We start from the raw sequence: 13,827 nt of genomic DNA on the forward strand, positions 1-13,827 counted from the left end.
AACAGCCCCACTGGATCAGGCCATAGGCCCATCTAGTCCAGCTTCCTGTATCTCACAGTGGCCCACCAAATGCCCCAGGAGCACACTAGGTAACAAGAGACCTGCAAGGCTTCCTGGGAATTGTAGTTAAGAACATAAGAACAGCCCCACTGGCTCAGGCCATAGGCCCATCTAGTCCAGCTTCCTGTATCTCACAGCGGCCCACCAAATGCCCCAGGGAGCACACCAGATAACAAGAGACCTCATCCTGGTGCCCCCCTTGCATCTGGCATTCTGACATAACCCATTTCTAAAATCAGGAGGTTGCACATACACATCATGGCTTGTACCCCGTAATGGATTTTTCCTCCAGGCCAAAGGGGGGCCCCTCTAGTCCAACTTCCTGTATCTTACAGTGGCCCACCAGATGCCTCTGGGAGTCCATAAGACAGGAGGAGCCCTGTATCTTGTTGCCCCTGCACCTGGCCTTCTAGGGTAGCCTAAAACCAGGAGCTTGCCAAAACCATCATGGCTTGTAACATGGGATGAACCTTTCCTCCAGAAATCTGCCCAATCCCCTTTTAAAGACATCCAGGCTAGACACCATCACCGCATCTTGTGACAAGGAGTTCCACAGATTAAATACACGCTGGGTAAAGAAATGTTTTATTTTGTCTGTTTTCACCTTCCTGCCACTCAGTTTTAATGGATGTCCCCTTGTTCTGGTATTGTGCAAGAAAGAAAAGAACTTTCTTCTATCCACTTCATCCATGCCCTTACCTTGGGGAGGCCCCCTTGACTGCCTCCCCACTGCAGGATGCAGCACATGCCACATTGGCACAGCGATGTCAGTGCTGAAAAATTGGTTAGGATTGCACCCTTAATTATATGTCCGTCCGTCCCCCGGCGCCTGTTTTCTGGACTGAAAATCCCCAAACTGCTCTTATAGTGTCTGTTGTATTTCCACAGCTAACTAAATGACTGGGCTCCAAAGCCCACCTTTGTGTCCATCTTTTACTGAACCTTGCAGATAAGAGCAGGCATTATGGGTGTCCCACCACACTGGGACATTTGTCTATGCCAGTGAATTCCAGCATTTTCCTAACTTCTATGGTCTTCACCTTTTATGATGAAGACCATAGAAGCGTTTTCCTAACAGCCCACTAACTTCTATGGTCTTCACCTTTTATGATGTCCCTTCTGGCTTCCAGGACACTCTTCTGAGGTCTGAGGTTCTGTTTTTAGGGCAAGTGTCTGTAGTAACAAACTGTCAGTCCCTCCTCTAGCAGATTAATTTGTTACTACAGACCAGTGATTTTCAACCTTTTTCATCTCGCAGCACACTGGCAAGGCACTAAAATGGTCAAGGCACACCATCAGCTTTTTGACAATTGACAAGGCACGCTGTGCTTTCAGTGGGGGCTCACACCCCGCAATGGTCCTATTGATAAATGACCCTCTCCCAAATTCCCGCGGCACACCAGTGTGCCACGGCACAGTGGTTGAAAATGGCTGCGACAGACAGATGCCCTAGAGCAGCCATTTTCAACCAATGTGCCGTGGCACACTGGTGTGCCGTGAGTGGTCCACAGGTGTGCCACAGGAATTTGGGGGAAGGTCATTTATTAATAGGGCCAATGGGAGATGTGAGCCCCCACTGGCAGCATGGTGTGCCTCGTCAATTGTCAAAAACCTGGTGGTGTGCCTTGACCATTTTAGTGCCTTGTCAGTGAGCCGTGAGATGAAAAAGGTTGAAAATCGCTGCCCTAGAGACAGAGCCACAAAATCCGGAACAGCTTTTCAGCTATTTTCAATCACTGTGCTCCAAACTCCAGCTGCATACTTGTGGACCTTTCACCACACACCCATGCACTACAGCCCATCTGTTGAAAATCATTCCTCTGTGGCCAGAAGCCAGAAAGGGGCAGAATGAGCGTGGAGCTGTGACATGGTGAGGCAACGTGAGGTCTCCAACCTTCCCAGATGAGCAGAAAATAAAAGATCACATATGTCCCCCTGCCCCATGTTCTCTGCCATGCATGGGGAGTGCCCTTTCTTGTTGTGGAATCCCTAAGAACATAAGAAGAGCCCCACTGGATCAGGCCACAGGCCCATCTAGTCCAGCTTCCTGTATCTCACAGCGGCCCACCAAATGCCCCAGGGAGCACACCAGATAACAAGAGACCTGCAAGGCTTCCTGGGAATTGTAGTTAAGAACATAAGAACAGCCCCACTGGATCAGGCCATAGGCCCACCTAGTCCAGCTTCCTGTATCTCACAGCGGCCCACCAAATGCCCCAGGGAGCACACCAGATAACAAGAGACCTCATCCTGGTGCCCTCCCTTGCATCTGGAATTTTGACATAAGATGATGATGATGATGAACAGTATTTATATACCGCTTTTCAACAAAAAGTTCACAAAGCAGTTTACAGAGAAAAATCAAATAACTAATGGCTCCCTGTCCCAAAAGGGCTCACAATCTAAAAAGATGCCAAGGAATACCAGCAGACAGCCACTAGAAAAGACACTGCTGGGGTGACGAAGGCCAGTTATTCTTCCCCTGCTAAAAAAAAGAGGAGCACCCATTTGAAAAAGCCCCTCTTACTCAGTTAACAGATTACCTGAGATTACCCTGAGATTTACCAGAAGCAGAGAACCTGGGAGCAAAGGAAGTCAGGTGTTGAGATCCCCCCAGAGGACTCTGCATCCACCTCATTCACCATTCACTATTTAATAAAAAAAAAAAAAGATCTTCTGGCTCTGAGGCTGCAATCCTATACACACTTTCTTGGGAGTAAGCCCCATTGAACTCAATGGAACTTACTTCTAAGTAGACATGCATAGGATTGCACTGTAAAAGTACAGAACAGGCCCTGGCAGACATTTTCAACATTAATCACACATCTCTCCAGTTAAGCCCCCCCCCCCCCCAAAAAAAAACCCCTGCCTGGAGAATTCTTATTCTTAACTATTCCTAAAGCAAAACTCACAATTATTGTATGCCAAAGAAAGGCAAGCAAATCAAAGCTGAAAAGAATTGAGAGCACAACCCTATGCTTGTCTACTCAGAAGTAAGTCCCATTGCATTCAACAGGGCTTACTCCCAAGAAAGTGTGGATAGGATTGGGCTGCAAAACACCTATGGGAAAATATATAGCAGTGTGACTCACAGCACCCCAACATGGCTGATGTGTTTGTGGAACACTCCACAGTCCACATGGCAGGGATCCCTTCTGACTTCAGTGCGGGAGGGGAGAAATCCTCTTTGAGGCTAAAAGGCCTTCCCCAGGAGACCGTGGAGGCAATCTTGGTACAAAGAACTGGATTTTGAAGGCAAGTTCTTGTGGTTACTCTTTTGTTACACCTCATTTAATTATGGCCATGCCCCTTGGTCAGGCCCCTTTTGATGAGGATGGGTTTTGTTGATGGAAAGAAAGGAATTATTTCTGCCCCTGACTTGGGTACCTAGAAGACACCGCTCTCTCCCTGCGTTTGACTGCGTCTAACAATCGTTGCTCAGTTTGTGGAACAAGCAAGTTGGCAACCAGGATAGGTGCTCCTGGAGAGCAAATGCAATTACATGTGGTCTGGAATAGGGAGCGGTGGGGGCAGGGCAACAAAGGCCTCCTATGCCCTCTCTAAGATGGCGCCCTTGCAACACAACCAAGGGCAAATTGGCACTCTGCCACCACCAGGGCCATAAAAATTGGTTGGGTAAGGCCAAGAAGGAGACTACGCCTCTCTGAGTAACTTGCTGCCTTCTGCGCTGATAATTCATTGTTTTAGGATGCCCTTTGCACTGTAGAAATCTCCCAGTTTGGGGGTGGGTGGGTTGCATTTGCGTGCAAGTGGAGGAAACACTTTAGCCTAAGCTGTAATACACTGTGATGTGTGATAGACATTAACAAACACAAACCCACATTAAATTTAATTTCATTCCACTCTTCATGCCCGGAGCAATCCTCCCCTTCATTTTCATTTTTCCTCTGAATTCCCACAACTCAGGCCTCTTTGATTTCCAGGTTTAATTAACAATGCTCATTAAATGAATTTTTATTCCTTTCTTTTAATATTACTCTGCCACCTGTCTTTAGACGTCGAGAGCCGACTGTTTATTCTAATTTATTTCTATTAAATACAGCATTAAAAGGAACAATGAGAAGAGGGGGAGGACTAGGGGAAAAGGGTAAGTGCACAGGAGAGGGAGCTATTCAGAGGGGCTTTCACTTCTACCATTCCCCCCCCTCCTCCTCCTCCTCCTCCCTCTCCCCCTCCCCACCCCTGGTTCCTGCTCCTGTTTTCACAAAGACAACCCAGTGCGCATTTCAAGGATATGATGCTTGAAAGTTCTGTGGAATTGCATTGCTTTTCCAGCAGGTCTGCTTCATTTGCAAAAATTGGATCAGACAGGCTGCATTTTGCAAGGATTTTCCACCTCATTCTTCAGGCCCATCAACTATTTAGTCTGCATTAAGCCAATTTGGGGGGGGTCTGTGTGTCAAGAGTGGCAAAAACTGAGGGGTAGGCAGCAGGCTGAAAACAGACGGGGGGGGGGGGGAGAGACTGTAGCAGTTAAAATACCCAGCTCCACACATCCTGATTTGTCATCAGTTCCAGCACATGGCATGAAGAGAGGCAACGCACCCCTGGATACCAGGTGCTGGTGATGAAAGTGGGCCCCTTCATGCCCTACTTTTCCTGCTTCCCAGAGGCTTGTGGCTGGCTGTTGTAGTCATGGGTTTCTCTTGTTGGAGTTTGGTGCAACTCCGTCTGCTGTCCAGAGGTGGCAGGATACTGTCCTGAAAGGGTTAAGCCATGGCCCAGTGACCCTACACTTTACCTGTCCCCTTTGGATGACCTATGTGGGGGTGTGGCCCAGACACTATAACCTTCCCTTCTGCTCCGTGCACGCCCTCTCTTCCTCACTGAACACTGACCTGACAAGGTGGGTCACAGCAGGGCTCTGCTGGCGACGCCATCTTGACCACATGGCACACGCAGGACGAGGCAGCTCCAGGGCCTTGTTATCTTAAGTGTAGTGTAACCTCTGATCATAATCAGATGCTGTAACATATGCTTCTATGGAACCGTGAGTAAATGACTTTCTTTTGCAACTTCAACTAGCCATTGTCTTTCTTGATTAGCAGTCAGCCGGGTGTGGGAGCTTCCCTGGGGTTGATTCCCAGCAAGAGGTGGGGGGGGGTCTGCTGCTGAAGCTACTCTGCTTCCCCCCTAAAGAGGAAACCAATTCGATTTTAAGATTCCTCCAACATCTCTAACCCAGTCACATGTTTCTAGCAAGGAGCTGCACCCGTAACCTGCCACAAAGCAGATAATAAAGTTGTCATGGCGGGAGGGGCTGTGGTTCCGCAGTCTAGCAGCCATCTGCAAGCAGGAAGTTCCCAGGGTCAGTTCCTAGGAAAGATCCCTGCCTGGAATGCTGGAGAGTAGCTGTGTTGGTGGCCATGCTGAGCCAGGCAGATCCATGGGCAGAGTCCGTCGAAGGGAGGTTCTGATAGATACGCATACCCCAGATGGGACAGGTAATGATCTCAGCATCCGTGCAGCACTAGCTTCCATGCAGAAAGGCTGAATTTATTTTCCAAGGAAGCGGAGCATCTGCCACAGAACTGTGTGCATTGCAGAGGATTCTGGGAGGCACCCCTAATTCTGCAGAGCTTCTCCTCTGCAAACGGAAAAGGTGCCCCCACCTCATGGAACACACCTAAGGCTCAAGTAATGGGGGGGGGGGGCTGAGCTGCCTTTCAGAGATGCTGGTCTGCCACCCTGGAGGTTCTCAACAAGGAGCTGTCTGAACTAAGTGCTGCTACAGCACCCCAGCCCTCACAGGCTCTGCGAAAGAGGTCTCTTACCCGTGGCCTTCTCAGGGAGGTGTGGTTTGAGTGTCATTCTCCATAGGGTGAGCATGTATGTTGCCCCAGCCTGGTGATGTTGTAAAGCCAACGGTGCAGTCCTCTGTCTGGTTTCTCCTGAGCGTCTGCAGCCAATGGGACCAAAGCAAGATGTGGTTGCTCCACAAGTCCTCTCTCCCTCCTGTGGAGGCCTCTGACTTCTTTCCTCCGGGGCTGAAAATGGACACGCATTCTTTGGCCAGCTACCTCTGATATCTTATGGTACAATCAGACACAATGGGGGCAGGACCTGACCTGTCCACTATGGGTGGGGGGAATTAAGGGGCAACCTGACCAGGTGGAAGGGAGGAGGTGTCTTTCCCACTTGCATTTTTTCCACTAAACACCAATTTTTCCCTGCAGGAAGGAACCACTTCTGGTTTCCCCAAAAGGAGAAAAGCAGCTCCAATAGAGTGTTCTGGGGAGAGAACACTCCCCAGGGTTCAGAAGAAGGGTTCTGCCCACCCATTAAATGCCTTAAATTCCCCTACCCTGTTAGGATTCTACAGCAGATAAGCCACCCTCCAGTCGAGTTTGCCACTTACCCAGGACTGGCCAAGCCCTCCCGCCATCTGAGGCCATTTGCCAGATACCACGTCCTCCCTTGGGCGGTGTCTTGGAGTGTCAGAGATCACACACCCCTCTCCCAGCGTGGCATGCCAGCTGCGGCACACTACCTCCATTGCACCTGCTCCCTCCTTTCTCTCCCTGGTTTCTAAAAGGAAGTAGGAATGGAAGTGTAGAGGAGAAGTGGGCTAGAGCAGCAGGGATGCCCTAGCCCAGCATAACTCAAACTGTGGGTCAGGACCTGATTTCTGGTGGGTCCCACGGAGCCACAGGTGATACAGGTGATGCACGGAAAACACAGGTGATGCAGAGATCACGTAACCAATTGCCTCCAGCTCTGAGTTTATTCAAAACGGTAGCTGACCTGCCATCAGCTGAGCTCCTGCAGTTTGCAAACTTGTGAAAATATAGGGAGAAAAATGTTTGAGTGTCTTTTTTCTGCTATGTTTTTCTCCATCGATGACCGGGGGAGGGGGGGCAGGTGAATGCTGGGTCATAAAACTAAACCTTGAGGCTAATCATTAAGGCTGCCTCATTATGAGAAATGGATTCCTTTTTTTTTTTTCCAAATAAAATATTACTTGTAAATAAAAATACTTATCTCTCTTTACCTTTTAAAAAGTCTCATAAAGTTAGGTGCGTCCTGATAGGATGCCATTTTAAAAAGTAGGTCCCAAGGCTAAAAGGTTTGAGAGCCACTGCTCTAACCTATTCCCCTCTTCCTGTTTGAGACCAGAGAGCAGAAGCAGTAGGCTTGGTTGGCACACCACCAGGTAAGGAGGGCAGCATTTAGGGAAATAAGACACCACCTGGCACTCCTGCTGGGTGGTAGGAGGTGGGCTGGCCAACTGATGTGCACTCAGCAAAACATACTCCTTTATCTTGCAAAACATACTCCTGGGTTGCACTCCTCAGTCACTTCCCTTAACAACGAGCTCTTTCTATCAGCAAGTTTACCCATTGTGTTAAGCCATTTCTGCCCAACGCTGCATACATGCAACAGGGACCAAATGTGCACACTTGTGGGCTGGGCAGAAATGGGTTACACTCTGCATTTCCCACTCGTTGCTGCATGTCAACACTGCACAGATACTCACTATGCTCAGGACCCATGTGAACGTGGGCTAATTCGTCCAGAATCAGGTCATTGATCCACGTATCTCAGTGCACAGTACCTCAAGGCAGAGTCCTTCCCCAGAACTCGCCTGCCCGTGAGGTTGACATAGCTGGGGGGGACGACAGCTGTTTGGTGCCAGGTGCCTGTTTGCCTGCCTGACTCCACAGCTGCTGCTCAAGGCCCCTGAATTTAAACAGGAAGAGGAGAACCAAGTGGAAGAGGAATGAGAGTTGTGGGCTAGGGTGACAGACGTTCTAGGCCACTACTCTCCTCCCACTCCTTGGATTTGAAAAGAAAGGCTGAAGAGGAAGTGTGGAAAAGAGGACCAATTTCCCTCTCCTTTCCTCTGCCTAACCTTCCTTGCAGGGCCGTTGTGAGGGTGAAATGGGAAAGAATGTATGCTGCCCCAACCTCCTGAAATGAAGGCTAGGATATCTGTATCAGAAACACACACACTCCAGCAGCTATGTAAATATGTGGATGATGGAAGCCAGTGCATAGCTAAGGGGGTGCAGAGGATAGCAGTTGCACCGGGCATCAAGCTTTAGGGGGGCAACAAGCTGAGCTTGACACTAGTGACCAAAAGTGTGAAAATCTTGTTATGTATGAATAATATCATCATGTTATATATCATTGGAAAGGTAATTTAATGCAGAGTGCAATGAAATAAACTGCACTGCAATATCTTTATTCTATCAAAAGTTATGGCCAATTAACCAGAAAATGAAAACACAACTGTCTTGTGGAACAAAAAATGGATTTACTTAACTCCAAATTGACCTATGAGACTGATTCTTCTGAGTGCCAGTGAGATGTTAGTATGATACAGCATGGAATTAATAACTTTTTATTTACTTAATTAAATTTGATTTTATCGTGCAGGGGCTCTACAAAATCTTCTTTGACCCCGGGTAGCAGATAGATGCCTTAGCTACACCACTGACTGGGGAGAGGCAGCAGAGCAAGTGGATGGTGAGCTGCTGGGGGGAGGAGGTGGGTTCCTCCCAATTTTCACTTTTTAAAAAGCCTGGGCACGATTTCACTTCCGGTTGTGACAGCACTTCCGGGGCAACGTTTTGAGCTTGGCACCGGGCTACATGATCATTAGCTACACCACTGATGAGAGCCTATTTGTTTTATTCTGCAGGCACCCTTGTATATATCCTGTGCAAAGGGAGAGCTATTTTGGAATGACAGAACTTGTGCAGGATGGAGGAGGTGGTCTTTAAGTAAAGTAAGAGTGACCTCTAGTGGCAGAGTCTCTGAAGTGTCCTGCAAAAAAACAGAACTGTATTTTCAATACCATTCCCCCCCTTTATTCCATCTCCCACCTTACCCAAAACCTTCTCTGCCTCCTCCTTCCACATAATCCCAGCATTTTCTTACTCATCAAAGGAAATCCTTCAACATCACTTCTGAGCCAGAACACAGTTATGGGGTGTCTTGCCCCAAATAAAAAGAAAGTAAACTAAAATATGAGAGGAAGAGGTGAACAGAAGATCACAAGAGAGGATGTTTCTGGACAAGCTGGGTGGCCACAAATGTTGCAGATGTATGCTAGGTCCAAGGACATGTGGCAGTGGGGATTAAAGATGCAAAGAGTCTAAAGCAGGGGTGCTCAATAGGTGGATCGCAATCTACCGGTAGCGGAGCCCTGTCTCTCCAAACTGTTAATATGTCAATTTCGTCTAGTGACTAGAAGAAACTGACAGATTTAGCTGACACTAAACTGACACTGAAACCGACACTTTAGCTGCTCTTCAGGCATGCAGCAACAAAACTGACGAAACTGACTAGACTCCAGCAGGGGCTCCATACATTAAAGGGGGTGTCTGTCAGATGCTTCCTTCCCCCCTGGTAGATCTCCGGGCCTTGCTGGGTTTCAAAGTAGCTCTCGAGCCAAAAAAGTGTGAGCACCCCTGGTCTAAAGGGTTCCTCAACGTGTCTCATCAATGTTACTGGCTTGTGAAGGTTGTATAGTCAGTGCCACAGTCCTGCCCAGCCAGACAGATGCCTTTGCAGTGGAAGCCATGGGATGCATGTCCCTCAGCCCTTGTACCAGGACCTGGTTGCTGGAGGGCCTGAAGCAGAGCTCTGCATTGAGTCGCACATAGTAGGCTGGGTGCCTGAGCCCTTCCCCACACCTTATGGGCAGGAGATTGAGACAGCTCCTCCTACCTGCCCGCCCGCCCGCCAACAGAGGCATCTCTAGTGGTCTCACAACAATGTTGCAGCCTCTGTAGGGTACTCACAGTTGTAGATTACAGAGGCAGATGCAAGGGCAGCACAAGTCTTCTGGCTGGCTCTAGCCACTGATGCCGGGGGGGGGGGGGCTCAGACTCATGGTCCCTCAACCAGCCACAAGCTGGCCACCTCTTGCTGCTTCCTCCTGTCAATTTGCAGGGTTGTGTAGAGTTGCTCTCTGGTCTTACAATACAAGACCCATGTTGCATCTTACAACTGCAAGACCACCTAACAATAAGCTGTTAATATTGGAGTTGGTACAACTCCATCTGCTTCCAAGAGGTGGCAGGATACTGTCCTAAAAAGGGTTAAGCCATAGCCCAGTGACCCTACACTTTACCTGTCCCCTTTGGATGACCTATGTGGGGGCGTGGCCCAGACACAATATCCCTTCTTCTCCGAGCATGCCCTCTCTTCCTCACCGACCACTGACCAGACAAGATGTCACGCAGTGGGGCTCTGCTGGTGATGCCATCTTGACCACATGGCACATGCAGGACGAGGCAGCTTCAGGGCCTTGTTATCTTTTAAGTTAGAGTAACCTCTGATCTCAATCAGATGCTGTAACCATACTTCTAATGAACCGTGAGTAAATGAATCTCCTTTGCAACTTCAACCAGCCAATGTTGTTTGTCTTTCTTGATTAGCAGTCAGCCGGGTGTGGGAGGCTCCCTGGGTTGATTCCCAGCAAGAGGGGGGGTCTGCTGCTGAAGCTACTCTGCTTCCGCCCCCCCCCCCCCCCCGCAAAGAGGAAACCAGTTTTAAGAGCTTCCTCCAACAGTTAAAGGTTAGATAAAGGCTACCTGTTACCTGTACTGAGCAGAAATCTGCACTAGACAACCTCCAAGATCCCTTCCAACTCTGACACGCTATGAAACCCTCTCTCCTCCACAAGTCCTACTCCACAAGTTTTATTGTTGTTTTCTAGTCTGTGTTCCTGGCTTGGAAGAGGAAGTGTAGAGGAGAAAGCAGCAGAGGATGTTTAGAGCAGGGTCAGTAATCTTTTTGATAAAAGAGGCTCAATGTTATCACTGAGCTTCTGGGTTGTCAAGCACCCAGAAGTGGCTGCGTGGAGCCTGGGAGGCAAAGCTTCCCACCCAGTTTGCCGCACACGGAGTGAGTGGGAGAGTCCCTGATTCCCCAGCTGGCAGGTGGGCTGGATCTGGCCCACAGGCCATAGGTTGCCAAGCCCTAGTTCAGAGGCATGTTTCCCACCTCCAAAGCATACAGATACCTACTCAGTACAAGGACTTCCTCTCCCCCACCCCCAAAAACGCTACAAGTTTTTAGGTGAAATGTTTTAATAGGCATGTAAGAGGCCTTACCTGAAATTCTCCCAAGCAGCAGGTGAACACACCAGACTGGACTGGTACTTCCTGTGCATTTACAAGTACCTACACGCCTGTGATTAGGAGCAAGAATGTGAGCAGAAGGTACTTGTAAAAAGCTTTATGGGCTTGGACAGGATGAGAAACAGGGAATGAGGGCAGCTGGGAAACTGGGCCTCAGCTGGGTGAGCCCAGCATAGTGTCAATGCCCCTTTTGTCCCATCTCATACCACTGGGGCCTAAATTATAGAGGGAAGCTCTTCTCACACACCTGCTCATCACTGGCTTTCAACACCTTCCTCTCCATCCAGGTAGACTTTGTCGGAACAGGCACCAGGCTGGCAAAAGCAACTGCTGAAACCAATACAGACTTTTCCCCCAGAGAATCAAGTGGGGGTTTGCTCTTAACTCTGCCCCATGTACCTAGAACAGGGGTGTCAAACATAAGGCCCGGGGGCCATATGCGGTCTGCAGAAGCTTTTTATCTGGCCCTTGGGCTCTCCACTGCTGAAGCGTTACTTCTGAAAGGGTGACCCACGAGATAATTGGGCTCTCCCATATCTTGAAATATGATCAAGATTTGCATATTTTCTTTTCTGTCATTTGCAGCTAATGTGTTCCTAAGTGAGAAAAAGTGCTTATTTCTGGTTATGAGTTTAATGACATTACTTCTGGCCCTCAGCAGGCAACATAAATGCCATTTGGCCCACTGTATGAAAGCTGACACCCCGGCCTAGAATGAATGACAGCAAGGGAAACTTGGCCTCTGTCAAGGCCCTGGCAAGTACACCACAGTCTCCTCACCTCAGAAGGCCCCCAAGTTACCCAAAGGTGATGGCAGAAGGGTGGTATGAGGACAGAGCTCGTGGAAGATGGAGGTTGAGGGCAGGAACTGCCTGAGTAAACCTGCTGGCACTGCCTGGAAATTACATTACGATTAGAAAACTGCTTTAGATATTTTACCATGAGAATTTTTTTTACAAAATGTGGCTTGTCTTCCCATCAGCTCTAAATAAGACGACCAGTAATTCATCACCAGAGAATCTCACTGTGGTTTGCAGTGATGGGAGGGGAAAATCCTGTGTCCACCGCCTTGTCCTTCCTCACCTCCATTTCCCACACAGCTCTTGCAAGTCTTCCCAAGACAGGTTGGCAGTAAACTTGCAGCACTGCCGCCCTCTGCACAAAATGCAGCCTCGGGCTCAAGCTAGTCCTACTAATGATCCCAGTTGCTGAGTGTCATGAATACGTACACGTTAGGTCTAGGTTGGCAGTAGAAGCCTGAACCACACTAAGACAATGTAACTGAGAAGTTGCTAGCCATCCCTAGCTGCAACAGTGTGAGTAAATAAGCAAAAAGATTGTTCTCTCCTTTGCTGGCCAGAAAGGATAGACAAGAATTACAACCCATTGGAATGTTTAACACCTCAGTAGACTGAGAGGCCCCTGATCAAGCAGAATGGAATATAGCTGTGGACCTCCAGTTGGGAGGGGTAAGAACTAGGAGGGCTAGCTACCAGGCCAACTTTAAGAAGGTTCGGTCCTCAAAAGTTTGATTGGACAGTCTAAATAAGTATGAAGTCACCTCAACACTATTAGTATAAGTAGTATAATAATGAGTGCCCCAAGGGGTGTGTGGGGTCCTTCTTGAACAGAGTTTTTTGGGTGCAACATCCTGCAGGCTTCGAGCTCCATTGTCTACCAAGGGCACCTGGCCTCACAGGTAGCCTTAGGAAGAAAAGATCTACAATAGTAACTGACCCAGGTGAGAGATAGGGATTAATAGATAGCCAGCTAGCTTTATTATTTTATTGCCAATATGTTTCCTAGATGTTTATGCCTCTAGCATTTGCTGCCTTACTCTAACTTTATGTAACCATATGCACTTAATAAACTAAAATACCTTTTACTAAGTTGTTTCATTGTCTGTTGGGGACAAAGGTTCAGAATCTTGCCTAGCCATTCAGCAAGCTACCAAGTGCTCATTGAGGTCTAGTAACTTGAGGACTGAAGCTTTAATTGGAGAAAGCACTCGGTGCCTGCAAGGGATAGAATTAAGCCCAGAGGGCCTCAGTGTCCCTGGACTGAGGCACTTGCACATGCAGGGTGGTGGCTTTACTACTAAGCAGAGGGGCCTTGAGGGCTTTAGGGTTCGAGAACCAAGAACTCTGAGCACCCCAAACCCCCCTAAGTTTACGACACTGAGCACTTGCCAAAGATCACTCAGCAGTGAGGAAGCACTTAGCACACATAAACAGTCAATTCTGTGAGGCAATGTGAATCCTGCAGCCATCAGTAAGTGTAGTAGAGCAGAAGCACTGTGCTTTAAAATGCTTTAGCATACTTGGCAACCTAGCAGACACATCTGCTTCTGTGCAGAGTAAACTCTGCTGGCCTTGGTACTATGCTGAGTGTCTGAGCCCAGTGCTGTAAACAACAGGATGAGATAGAAAGCGGTCAGACCTAGGAATGTGTTGTTGCCAGTTAGTGTTATCTCTAACCGAAAGTAACATCAGCTTGCTCTGTATTGTTCGAGGAGGGCGAATAAAAGGCTGGAGAGGTTGGCACAGGGGCTTCCCTGCTTGCTCTCTCTCTCTGCACTCCCCCTTTGAAACCTGTCTCCGTGTTCATTCTGCCTCTGACTCCTCAATGCTGCTGCATCTACTCCTGCACTCCA

This window comes from Tiliqua scincoides, chromosome 10 (genome assembly GCF_035046505.1).
Source record: "Tiliqua scincoides isolate rTilSci1 chromosome 10, rTilSci1.hap2, whole genome shotgun sequence".
Lineage (NCBI taxonomy): Eukaryota > Metazoa > Chordata > Lepidosauria > Squamata > Scincidae > Tiliqua > Tiliqua scincoides.